Raw genomic sequence first — 13,938 nt, forward strand, 5'->3', positions numbered from 1 at the left:
CTTGGAAGAGTTTTGAGACTCAGAGGAAGTCAGATCAAGGATAAGCTGAGCTGAGTATCACAACTATGATAATTTACTTCACTCAACCCTTCAAAATAAATGTCACAAGTTTAATTTGCCATGAATCAATGTAGGAATACTAATGCTTGCTTTTTGAAGACTAAGTTCCTTTGGTCTTTAAAAATATAGTTTAGAAAATACTCAAACAGCGAAGAAAAAATAAACATAAGTTCCATATTTTTAAAACAAACTAAAATTACTTTTCTATGTGTAGGAGACTCAGGAAAAAAACACTAACCTAATTTTCAGAAGTTCAAAGAATCTGGAAATCCGTAGTCATTCTAGAAGAGATTTTAAAAGATGCCTTTCAAGAGATACAAATCAAAGTTTCACTAATCTCATGTATTTAATTATTTCTGTGATGGTAACTTTTCTGAAGCACAACTTTGTATTGTGCAAAAAAGACCAAGCGCATCACTGAATAAAATCCAGAAATACATTAACTACTCATGGGTAACAAGAAACTACTGAGAATAAATAAAGGGTTCTCAAACTATTAATATAAAAGATGAGAAAAGTTCAGTGACATGCCTACCAAATAGCTTTCTTTTAAACTCTTACATAGTAGGTTTTATTTATTATGTCTACATTGAACAAATCAAATTCTGAATTGTCTTGTAATAGGAGTGAACTTTGTGATTCCTTTCTGCAGAGCAACCAAACACTGCTGAACCCACTGTCAAATCTTGACACTGCAACGTGACTTGAACATAATCAACTTCTAACCTAAAACCTTTGGATCTTCTTGTTCACACTCAAATTGCATTATTTTCATCAACCTGAGATCTGGATTTCCTAAGGACAGCAGGAATTCTCTACAACCCTAACTTAGATACAGTGCAGAGCTCACTAGGTGGAGGTCTTTGGCAAATGTTATATGAAAAGTCAGATTACATGAAACTCACATGTACAACCTTAATTCTCTCAAAGTGGATCAATACATTTAGAAAAGGATATAATAATTTCAATAAAAGCTCAAGAGGTAAGCTGCAAGAATTACATATCTCAAAAAACACACTGAATACTTACGGGGAAAAAAAAAAGTGTGTTGGTAGAAATTGTTTTGCAAGATTGCTGAGACTCAACTGAGAACCACTGCATTAATTCTGTAGTGTTAAACCAGCTGCACAAGAAGCTGTTGACTGCTGGGTACTGACATTCCAGACCTACAAAAAGGCAGTGGTGAGATCTTCATGATCTAAAGCTGAAGCAGGGTCTTCATCTCTGCTCCTGCTACAGGAGGCATTCAACTTTTTCACATAGATAATGCAGGGAAGTTTGGCAAACCATGCTGTCAAGTCATTCAGACATGCACACAGAATACTGAGGTCCCAGTTGCATTCTCAACAGAATTTAAAAATCACTACTGTTATTTAGTCAGGATATTACAGAGAAAAAAAAACCTCAGGGCAACAATGTGTTCTTAATGCTATTTTTGATCAGTATGACTCACACATAGACACTCACATAGAAATATGTGGAAGAAGAAGATTGGTCAAGATGGGTTCAACATGTATTATTTATCCTAAACATAAAGTGTTGACACATATAGTATCACAAACCAAAGAAATACTTAAATTGAGCAAAAGTAAGCACCTTCACATACAAAAGCCAAATATGCTTACTCTCCTTGACTATAGCAATTATGTTATTAAATCTTGGGGGATTTTTTTGGAATTATTAACTTTGCAAAATCTTCCTACTATGCCTGAGTAACATCTTTAAATAATAAAGAAGTTTGAAATCCTTGGCATGCATCATAAATGCCCATATTTATTGATCTAGAGCAATGGAATGAGGATAAAATGCCAAATAATCACCTACTATACCCTTGGATTTTTTTGTAGTTTTTTTATTAGTACATACTAGTGATTTGTCTAAATAAGTTTCACTTATAAACTCTTACAGGGAGTCCAGAATCTTGTTCATAGAGTTACCTAAGATAAATGTATAAGCCAAAACTTTAAAGGTTAATCTTTATGCTAAGAAAAAAAACCAAAAAGTTAACTTTCACATTCAATGTTTTAGTATTTGCTGGTAGGTTTTGGGCTGGGTTGGGATTTTGGGGAGCTTTTGGTGTTTGTTTTGTGGGGTTTTGTTGTTGTTTCTCAGTCTTTAACATTAATTTTTAAACACCTTGAATCAGCTTTCCAGCTATTGTGTAACTTATCTTTAGAAAGTAATATTTTCTATAACATAACAACTTGTTGTAAGGAACTTGTGCAACACATGTATTTACCTAGGACACTCTGTGATCCTGGGGAAGCCTCTTCCGTACAGCAAAAAGAAAACACATTGGTCAACAAGCGAGTTTCTCACTGAAACCACATCTTTCCTCACAAGCAATGCAAAACTTCCTGAACTACATGTGCTAGAAAGCACCCCTGCCTCTTCCATGGTATTCTTATTAGACCTGTCATAACAGAATGAGAATTTGAGATAACACATATTAATCTAATATTCTAGAATAATTTGGAAGGGCACTTAAGTTGGCAATTTTTTATTATAAAATACAGTACTTCAACAAGAAATGAGTTGTAAAGTTCATACAAATACTGAAAAGAAAAGAAACCTTTTAACTTAAAATTCAAAGGTGCACACATTTAACTATTTCCCTCTTTTTTAATTGCTACTGTAGTTCACAAGGAGAGTATTGCATATTTTGAACAGAATGTTTATTTTATTAGTTTTATTAGTTGGAAAAAAGCAAATAGAAGATTTTGTTATATACAGGACCAAACCCCCTACAAAACATGCAGTTATACTATATAGTATGTTACTTTCATAAGAAATCAATTAATTTACATATTATCCATGTCAAAATGAAAGTATGGCACAAAAAATACTTCAGTCAGTATATGTCCACGCCCTTCCACTCTCCAGTGTGGACCAAAATAAGCAGCATGCCCAAGCCATAAAAGCTACCAAAGAATATTGGGTCTCTGTTTCAAAGCCGAAGGAAAGCTAGGCTACCATGTTGCCAAGCCCACATCACTTGTTGCATTAACAGCACAAAATGAAACTGTAAGCAGTTACAAGAAACTGTATCATCTTCATACTCAGAAGAGCACAAAAATTTCAAATGCATTTTAACACAAACCACTTTAGTAATGGTTCATCGCTTGCAAAAGAATTTAATTTTTCAATTAGCAAATACTACTTTTTGGGCATAGAAATTATTATTCAGTAGGTCTCTTTAAACTGGGAAAATGTGCACCCAGAAAGTGAAAGAAAACACAGTCACTCGATGTTAGGCAAATTCCAAATAGTCTGAAGAATCTTGGTTATAATAGAAACTTCAGATACATGCTGTTGCAAAATGCAGTAGGAAGTCAAGATACGGTTTCTGGTTAGTGTCTTGCAAACAGAAGCTTGGGTAACAAACAACTGCAGAGCTCTAGTAAGTGGTTTTGAGTCAAACTTAAAAGATACACACCAGATTATTTTCCCTCTCACAAAGCATTTGTTCCAGGGTCAAACATTTTCTAGACAACAATTTCTAGTGCATACCAATGCTATGCAATCCTTATAACTGAGTTTAAGTTAACTGGGGAAAAGTTAAAACTAGTACCTATCTGAATTTTCACCTACTTCCCCTAGAACAGCAGCATTTTGTTTAAAACATTTTAAAACATTTAAGCATTTTGCTTAAAAACACATCATCTGCCCCCAAAATGCTGAACAAATGAGGGAGTAGAACATTGATAACTACTCTCTGAACCTTTTTAATGAAACTAAGGTGCCTACTGAATCCATTCAAACCTAGTTAGAGTAATGCACCATACAATAAACTGTCTAAAACAAGACAGTCTTGTTAATATTATCTGTGTTTACACACACACCATGCACTTACATCAGATTGAAAAAAAAAAAAAAAGAGAGTTGTACAAACAATATATATAGACTTCTAGGAAACAGAGACATCTTATCTCAAAGTTTTTCTCTGGCCCTTATTTGAACTTGACTTACTGGTTGCATCCAACCAAAATACATCAACAGGGACTATAATTACTAATCCAATCCAATTAAAGATATTGGGGTCAACTTATAGGCTCCTACCAAAATAAAAAAAAAAAAAATTAAAAAAAATTAAAAACCAAAACCAATCAGTCCTACAAATTTAAGTAGTACACTTACTTTAAAAGCCAAAATAAGCTTCCTTCTCTACTTCATGTACTCTTTCTATATTCCTGTGAACAAGCAGATCTTGCCCATAGAGCAGTTGGCAGAAACAGGAGATCACGCTAAAAATGTTACTTGTCATAAATTAAGGTCTACTCATCTGCATGCTTGCTGCCTTGTAAAGCCCAGTATGTGCAAAACGTGGGGAACCATGTTTAGCAAAGTTTTAGCAAGATCTAAACAAACATTAGCAAAAGAGACTGCTCTGTTTCTTCAGTACTGAAAAAAGTTGGCAGTGCAGGTAACAGGCACATCATAATTTTTGTAATAAAACCCCTAAACAGAAACTGGGACATGTTTTCACAGAAATTATGAGATGATGTAGATATGTACAAGAAGCCAGTCAACTAATAACTCCATTAGAGAAAAAAAAAAAAAAAGAAAAAAAAACAACAAAAAAAACACCTAGAATAAAGGTCAAGAGATTAAATTGTTTATCCTTTCCACTCGCAGAAAAATAAGATAATTTTTTTTGCGTTTAATGAACGTATCGTGGGAGAACGTGGAACCGGTCCTGGCTATTTCACACCTCTTAGATTCCCATCCAGAAGTAAACTAAAAAAGCGGTGCCTATACAAAGCAACCCAGCAGCCTATAAGCCCGGTAGGGCTCGTTACATCACGATCATTTGCATTTAAACTACAATATATAGCGCTGCGATCTCGCTGCCGAGGGGCGCCGCGCTGACCCCCTGTCAGGCGGAGCCCCCGCCGCTCTCACCGTGCTGGGGACGAGGGTTGCCGCACGGGCACGCTCGGCCTTCCCCGCCCCGCGGCAGCACCTGCCGGCACCCCGCCCGGGCAGACCCCGCCGCAGGCCCGGCCCGGGGCAGCCGCCGGTCACCCGGGGCAGCCGGCTGCGCATCAACTTTTGCATGTGGGCCGCGGCCTCCATGATGGCCGGGGCGGGCGGGGGGGCCGGTTTGTTTACTTGCAGCCCGAGCCGGCGGCGGCGGCGGCAGCAGCAGCAGCAGCAGCGGCGGCGGCGGCGGCAGCAGCAGCAGCGGCAGCAGCGGCAGCATCCCTTGTGCGAGGCGCTGCCACCGGCGGCCCGCGGGGCGCGGAGCTATTCTTAGCGCAGGGGCTGCGCGGGCACACACACGCGCACACGCGCGCATACACGGGCACGCTCGCGCGCACGCACAGAAGTTCCCAGCGGATAAAATCCCGCGCTACTCCCGGCACCGGAGCCCGCCGCACGGACGCGGAGCGGGGAGGGGCCGCGGCCGCGTGGGAACCGCCGGCCCCGCGCATCCAGCGCCCCCGGGGCGCACGCCCTGCCCTGCTCCTGCCGCCCCACCTCCCCCGTTACATAACTCTCCCCGCCGAAACGCCCCCGCCCCGCCCTTCCCCACCCCGGCCCCGCACCCCGGCGGGGCGACCCCCGCCCCTCCGCCTCACTCCCGCCCTGCCGCCGGCGCTAGGCCACGGGCGCCCCCCCCCCCCGCCCCCCGCCGCCCCGGCCCCGCCGCGCCGCCGCCCCGCATCCCCTCCCCGAGTGCCCCCGCCGCCACCCGGGCGCCCCAGCCGCCGCCCGGCCCCTCCCGCCCCGTACCTGCAGAGGCGGCGGCGCCGCGGGCGCTGCTGCGGAGCCCGAGGGCGGCGGCGGCTTCGGGGGGAGAAGGGGAGGGAGGGCGCCGCTGCCTCCTCCCCTGTCCCCCCGCCGGGCTCGGCGGTCCCTGGCGGCCGGTGTCTCCGCGGGGGCGGGAGGAGGCGGCTCCGGCCCCAGGGCGCCGGCGGGGGGGGGTACAAGGGGCTGCGGGCCCCGCTACGCAGGGGGGCGCCCGGGCGGGCAGCGCGGCCGCACCATCGATGCGCGGGGTCAGGAGGGCGGCGGCGGCGGCTCCCCCCCGGCGCACTCACCCCGGAGCCGCCCGGGCCCCGCTCTCGGCTCCTCCCGCCGCCTCCGCCGGGCTCGTTATTGACTTTCAGGAAAACTCCCGACGTCACCGGCTCCCCCCGAGTGTCTCCCCCTCCGCGGCGGCGGCGGCGGCGGCGGCGGCATCCCCGGCTCTCGCGAGAAGCGCGGCGGGGACGGGGGGGCCGCCAGACAGCGCGGGGGGAGCCAGACAGAGGGGGGCGGCTGAGGTGAGGGTGGGGGGGGCGGGCGTCAGGGAGGAAGGAGGAGGAGGAGGGAGCGGCGGAGGGAGGAGGGAGGACGGGGGAGGCGAGGCAGCTCGCCCGCCCGGCTGGCAGGCGGGAGCCGAACGGAGCGGCGTGCCCCGCCCTGCCGCCGGGCCGCGGGTGCGAGCGGGAGGATGGATGGATTGGGATGGGATGGGAGGATGGGATTGGATGGATGGATGGATGGATGGATGGATGGATGGATGGATGGATGGATGGATGGATGGATGGATGGATGGATGGAGCGCCGTTCGCCGCACCGTGCCTGGGTCTTTCAGCATCGCGGCCCCTCGCAAGCCCCGTGTGCGTGTCCCGGGGTTGGTTCCCTTTGTTCTCGCACTCTGCAGTTACACAGCCCCCGCCCCGAGCTTGCCCTAGTACCCGGAGAGGTCCACTTGGCTCTGCAAACTCCTCCAGGAATAGAGCTACCAGTTACGCAGCAGGAAGCCGTAATTCATCCCTCGTTGAAGTGTTTAGTGGATGCGCCAGCCTCAGTGTTGCTAAATTGTCTGCAGGCTTCGCCTTATCCCGACGGGTAAATAAACACCTAGAGAAAGCGTACACCAGCGCTCCCGAGCCTCTGACTCTTCCCGCTGCCACAAGCACTGTGGAGCGGAGCTGGTGTCAGCAGAGCAGCCGTGCTGCAGGGTGCCGAGCACGGCGCTCTCCCGGCTCGGCAGTGCTGCCTTTGGGCTGTGCAGGCCGGGGATGCCCGGCCTGCTGCGCCCTGCCGCAGCCACCGCCGAGCCTGGTCCTGCAAGCCTAAGCAGTGCCTGAGGTTCAGAGGTACGGTGCCCTCGACGCTTTGTTCCACGGCTAAGTTGCTGTGTGTACATGGAGTTCAGTGCACATAAAGATGTCTTCTGTCTTTTATGGTTTCAATAATACGCACAAATTAATTTTCTGTAGAAATGCATCTATTATACACGCAGTTCACACTGACCTCTGTCAAAACCTGTTACTGCAGAGGAGAAATAGATACTTTGGATTGCGTGAAACGCAACTATTTGCTCTGTTTCATAAGTGCAGATTTTTTTTGTAAAATGTGCGTTTATTAAAATTACATTAAAAAAAATAAACACACCAGAAAACGTTTCTCTAGCATGAACTTCACCTTTAATTTCGAAGTTTTCCTTCCTCTCATGTCCCATCTTCTACAACTGTTTGAAACATCGGACTTCCTATTCTCTGTACCACTACAGGGCTTCAGAGAGATTTTTTGAGAATCTAAATAATCATATGAGTTGGCACAGGACTGGAAATTTGCCTCCAGGGGCACTGAATCCTTTCCCTGCTGCAGCAAGCAACCACACCAATAATCCCATTCATAAATATGCTGAATTTCCTCTTAGAACTATAAAGTTTGTTTGCTGCACTGTTCTTGCTAGCAGGATACAACTTAAGCTCTCTGTCCCTGTGGCTTTTCTGAAAAAAAACAAAATTTATACTGTATTTGATTAATGCATCTTTTTGAAAAAGAAGTTTAAAAGGACCTTGCCAACAGTACTTCCTTTCCCAGAATTTACCGTTTGGTCTTCCTCTTTCTCAGAAACACTTTCGTAAAGCGAGCATCCTATTAACCATCAATATTCACAGAGAACCATAGTATCAATTATTAAAATATGTTTATTCACTAATGTCTCCTTTGATCGTTGCTACTATGCTGCTCCTGAAAAACTGAAGGTGTAGTTCTTGGAACGTGCCTTCTGTTTGCTGCAATTCCTCCGAAGGGCTCAGAACCTAAGGCAGCATGAAATCTGCATGGGCAGTAGCTGATAGACTGCCAATCAACTGTTCAGGTGCCAAACACTGAGTGTGAAACCCGAGCCCACAGAAAGTCCTGGTGTTTTATATCGCTCAGGTCATTCCTGCTCTGTGTTAATCCCTGCCACTCACAGTTGCAAATTTCTTATTAATAATGTATGTATGGTTGCTCACCCCAACTGATGTTTCCAAATCTTCAAAAGCCAGCTATGAAATACTTCCCTTATGATGACAATAAGTTTGCTTACATTTATAAATGGATACTTGGTGGAAATCACCTTAGAAAAATCAAACCTAAAAGCAGATTTATTTACTTTTTAAAAGAAAAAAGCCCTTGCACCATGCTAAGAAAAAAAAGAAATAATTATTAGATAATATTTACCCAGAATGAGAGATAGTCTTCTACACTTTTATTTGTTACTAATTGCTGAAAATGAAACAGTGGGCTAAAATCTCTCATGTTGATCTGGAGCTTAAGCATGTATTTTTCAGCAACACCTGATTAGGATAAATTTGCTCTATCTGTATGATATAGACAACTATTCACAGGTTAAAAAAAATATTCACTATGACTTTGAAATCAAATTCATTATCATCTTACTCCTTATAAATCAAATATCAGCACTCTGTTTTCAAAATTCATAGTTTCTAGCTACACCTAAATTTTTGATCCTGCTCATCCTTATATATTGACCTCAGTGTGCTGAATCTAAACTGATACTTTTTATATGGATTATTAAATGTACTATATAAATAAGTGCTGCTGTGCAATGATTTTTTCTCTCTGTACAACATATAATAATTTTATCCCTTGGTATTGTACTTCAAGGCTTCAAAATGATTTCTTGTAAAGAGTTAATCAGTGTAAATTGGGCAGAAATGACCCCTTGATTAATAACCAAACAGAGGTATACCTCTTTCAGAAATAAAATGGCTGTGATGTACATACTGTGAACATAATGAGGTTGTAGGTTCTGCAGAAATGACATAATTTTCAGATTAATTACAATGTGACATGAATTTAATGAACATATTAACAGCATATGCTAATGAAGAAAGTATTGCAGTTCACGTGAGAAGGAGAATAAGGCTGCATGTAATTTCAGGAAGAAATGGGAGCCTCTGATGTTACATGTTCCAATTATAGTCATGAAACCAAACAAATAAAACCCATTCAGTGTCATCTATCTGGCACCATCAAGAAGCTTGATAAACTTTTATATGATCACTTGTAATCATTATTTCAACAGAAACCAAAGGGAAAACCCACAGAGAATCTCAGTATAAACCTGTCCATTCGGAGGCAAAAAAGGGTGTATGTCGTTTCACTTAACATGTTCATGTTAACTATTATCACTACCAAAGTGATTTACATCCTGAAAACAAATAGTTAAATAGGAGAGAAGATTCTGCTTGCAGAATCAGTTCTTTCTGCCTCTGCGGGTAATATTGCCTTCAGTTTAATTTCATTCCTTTTTTCTCACATCTGCTAATAATAATCTTGCTTCCATGTAAGAATGCATAAAGAAAAACAAAACAATACAAAAAAACAAATCAAGACAAACAAAACAACTTGAAGTGTAGAGGTTTTATTTAAAAAAAAAAAAAAGAATAAAAAAAAGGACAATGGGTCAGATGACAATCTCTGGTATTAAACTCCTTATTACCATCTGCTTTGTTATTGTTTGAAATGCATACACAAATGTCAGTGGAAACTAACTGACAGGAGAGCAATGAAATTTGCTCTGCATAAAATGATGCTTAAAATATATGTTATACATTTTTTTTATGGTGAAGTTAGAGTGTTGCCTGCAAGAGTTGTGGCTTATTTTTTGCTTATGTGAAAAAACACCTGTGAAACACTTCTATTAGTGAGTTTAAGTTCAGCTAATACAAGGGTGGACCTGTTTTTTGTTGAGCTCTGTACAGCTATGTGTGCATAGATACTTCAGGACTTTAACCACTGCCATCTACATTGTCATATCGTGACAACTGTATTTCTCAGAACAAGAAAAATCTCATGTTAAAGCTGTGGAATTCAGATAAGACGTGTAGGAAAAATGTAGGCAGGGGATGTTGGAATCCGCTGAATACTAGGAGGAAACAAAACTTGTGGTCAGGTGAATTCTACAGTTCAAACCTTGTCCTTTTCTGTTGCATTCACTTCTGAGTAACTTTATTTGCTTTAATCTCTTGCTTCTTTGTCTGTAGTCTCTTGGCCTTTATTATTTATTTGTTTGTTTGTTTGTTCATTTTATTTTGGTACTTCTGCTTCTGTGGCTGCCTCAGAGGGCAATATTGCACTCCATATCCCCAGATATCTGTGGCATGTTTAGGTTAAAATCTTAGAGAGTGATTTATTTATTTTTAATATAAAAATAGTTGAGAAAGAAACCCCTCAACCTGCACTATAGATTTTATGTCTGCAGGCTGTTTTGGTACACAAACACCAGTTCAATGGAACTGCTTCATCTCCACCCTCAGCGGATGGCTGGGCTGGCTTTTGCTGCCGTCTGGTTCCTACACAAAAGTGTCTGGATACAGAAAGTTCTCCTTTACTCAGATGGTCACAGTTCATCAGTGCTTACAAAAGTTAAGCCCTTATGAGCTCATGTAGACAGATACTATAATTATTAATAGTATGCTCATACTATTGCTGTTTAGACCTGCAGGTTGTAGGCTATCTGTGAATACACAGTAAAACAAGAAAGCAATAAAATCATTCCATCCACCTATGTAGGGCTGAGCTGTACTATCATTATGCTGAACACAGTAGAGACTGGATATAAGACTGCGTAAATATCAGTTGATTGCATTTATTTTACGGCATGTTGTTTTAGCTGTATTATTTATCCTCTGAAGATTTTAAAAATTGTTTTCCTTCCCCTTCTTTCCCATACTCCCACACACTGGAGGTCTGCAAACAGTGTGAAAGGCACATGCCCTAACCCAGTGACCTTAACCTGCTTTGAAACCAGATATGACAGTAAGGATAACAAACAATGGGAGAGAAGGATGGGAAGAGGGCAGTAAGATTACACAGTTGCACAGTTTAGCTATATGCTTAACTTGATGTATAGGCCTTCAGCTGAACCTGGAAATTTTTCCCCAGTGAGAAAATAGTTTCCATGGTGCGCAGATTTATCTGAGGGAGGTCAATCTACTACAGAAGCAACCCAAAAAATTTTAAATGCCAGCCCTTCCACTTGAGCTTTTTTTTCCCCTCTTTCCTATCCTATTTTAATTTCTTCAATACAGATAAAATATGTCTTTGAATAAAATTCTGCAATTACTACCATACAGTGATTTCTCACACAGAACCTTATCTGTGTCCTGGTCTCACTTAATTGAAGTCAATGAAAAAATGAAAAAATGACAGTTGAAGCTAGTTAGGAGAATCAAGTCTCCAATGCATGAGCAAAATCAAGGAGCACAAATCTTAATGGAGAGAGGAACAGAATTTTAAAGAAATGTCTCCTCTTCAGAGGTTTTGTGACTAGGACCATTTTCCCCATGTGGTCCTGAGAGGATCACAGCATCACATCTGCCCAAAGACTTAGGAAGAAACAACTGTGGAGAAAGCTGTCTGTTGCTGGGGAGGAAGCCATCTATTGCCAGGTTTAGTCCAGATCTTTGCCTTTATTTGGAACATTGCTCTGTCTTTGGCAAATTGATTAGTAGTGGAACAGAGCACCTTCCTCTTTTAGTGTGCTCCTTGGAGCACCTTTCTCTGCCCCTTGCTACCATGCAGATTTCACAGTGCGATTTGCTGGATGGCTTCCCTGCTGTATCAATCACCTCGTTTGTAGCTGACAGCCCTCCATCTTTTCAATCTGTAAGAGAGTGGCTGAAGTACAAGGAAATATTTTCAATGTCAACAAAAAAGTATTCCATTAGACGAGATTGTTGGCTACCCTCATTCCCAAACATCACCCTTGATCCATTGTGTGTCAGAATGTACCTGTACTTCCTGGAAACAAAGCTGTGACACAAAATCAAAGAATAAGCACAAAAGTTTAGAAGTGAAGACAGATTGGGGTTGCAATAATAAGGACCTTCACAGATCTGATAAGTTCTTGTTAATAATGAAAAAGAATGAGGTAGTAAAATATTAATGGAGCATTCATTAATAGTCTTCAGAAATGAAGGACAGATTGCCTAGAAGACTTCACTTACTTCACGCTATTTTGCCTGGTTTAACTGGATATAGGCCTGCTTTGTATTCGGCAAAGAAAACAAAAGATAATGCTTGAGTCTGTCCCTTCATACATACCTATTGAATACAGGAATCTGGTATGAAATAAGAGGGATGGATGGCTACAGTAAGGTTTTTCTGCCAAATTTGTTAGCAATCTGTTATTCCAAACTTCATGGTAACAGAAATCTGATCAATTACTGACCTCTTTATAACTTTATTTACCATGAGCTGAAGGGAAAAAAATGTGCATAAGCAAAGAATGGCAAGTTGTGACTAAGTGCAAGAGACAAAAGTATTCATCCATCCTCTCCTAATGCCAAGATTTGAACAGGGTGCTCCTGAGCAGATGGTTTAACAGACTAAAGCATTAGTTTGCTGATCCTCCGTGCTTGCTAATTAATTCTTCAGTTTACTGGGATTTAAGATGATTGTTAAAAACAAAGCTTCTCTTAAAATAAACTTTAGGTAAATGTTACAAAATGGTGGTTAAGATTCGAATTTCTGTAACAATAATGTTGTGTGTTTTATAGAAAAGACGTTAATTATCTAAATGTCCTAAGTGCTATCCTTAACTTCTGTCTCTGAAATTTTCTTATAAGAATTTGCTTTTGTTTTCCTTGTTAATTAATCCTCTGACTTCCTGTTGACATTCTTGGGTCAAGATTATGTCCTTGACTTCTGTGAGAATGGCATATGCACAATCATAGAAGGGTTTAATTTTTTGTAGCAAAATTGTCCTCTCCCCCTGAATTGTTTTAAGCCCATTATCATGCAAAATGTAAAAACTGTAATATCTCCTTTGTTTTTTTTTATAGTCATTGTTATTCTAAACAGTCAAGATTTCATGTAGTAATTAATTTCATTTTAACATTAAAATGACGAATTCTCATTAAATTTATTAAAATGCTGTGTTGCAGAGTACCTTGCTTTCTATTAGATTTAGACAGTGGGAAAATAATTTATTTTGGATTTCATTTTTATAGCAGTTTTATTAACTGCTGCAAATTTGATAACAGAAGAACTCCCCTCAATAGAAATTATGGAATTTATGGCACAGGAACGGGAAAAATAATGAAGGAAAAATATTAAGATGAAATAATATTTTACAAAGTAGGAATTAGGACAGAAAAAAAATAACACTGGGGAAAAAAAAATCTCCACTTACTAAAGCTAAGGCATAAATTTTGAAGACACATCTGTTGCTTGCAAAGGGTAACCCATGCCAGTACTGATGGACTTCAAAATTTGTGTGTGGACTCAGAGAACGTCTCTCCAGGCAGTTCATGATAGCTCAAAAGATGCTCTTCTGCCATGGTCTTGCTTTAACACAGGACATGCTGTGAAATTCTTCACCTGAATTTTGTGTCCTGTTCTGTTACCTGTAAGTTTGTATGTCTTTTGCAATACCACCCTTCAGGGAGAGGTTTTGATTTACTGGTGAGAATTCAGATATTTATGTTATCTCTGTAACTCTTCCTTCTGTCAGAAACATTATTGGTTGTTTGTTATGCTAAAAACCCTTGGCAATTCTCCTTTCAGAACAGCAGATAAGAATTCTTATTACTATTGTAAGGAATTCATAGCTTGCCTCGTTCTATAATCTATCCATCT

The 13,938-nt window shown here is 41.6% G+C and overlaps 1 protein-coding gene across 3 annotated transcripts in view; it reads right to left on the reverse strand.

Moving 5' to 3' along the window:
* AKT3 (AKT serine/threonine kinase 3) overlaps positions 1–6,244 on the reverse strand; it is a 150,094-nt gene extending 143,850 nt beyond the window's left edge. Inside the window, exon 1 of one of the 3 annotated variants that reach the window (XM_014259363.2) lies at positions 6,105–6,244. The gene's annotated coding sequence lies outside the window, so the exon portion shown is untranslated. Of the gene's footprint in view, positions 1–4,962; positions 4,982–5,796; positions 5,935–6,104 lie in introns of those variants that run through there. The other 2 variants (XM_005530590.3, XM_088053503.1) reach the window with 2 other exon arrangements.
* Positions 6,245–13,938: the final 7,694 nt, after the last annotated feature.

The sequence above is a fragment of the Pseudopodoces humilis genome, chromosome 3 (genome assembly GCF_049639895.1).
Source record: "Pseudopodoces humilis isolate 2021_Gansu_Grassland_sample_001 chromosome 3, ASM4963989v1, whole genome shotgun sequence".
Lineage (NCBI taxonomy): Eukaryota > Metazoa > Chordata > Aves > Passeriformes > Paridae > Pseudopodoces > Pseudopodoces humilis.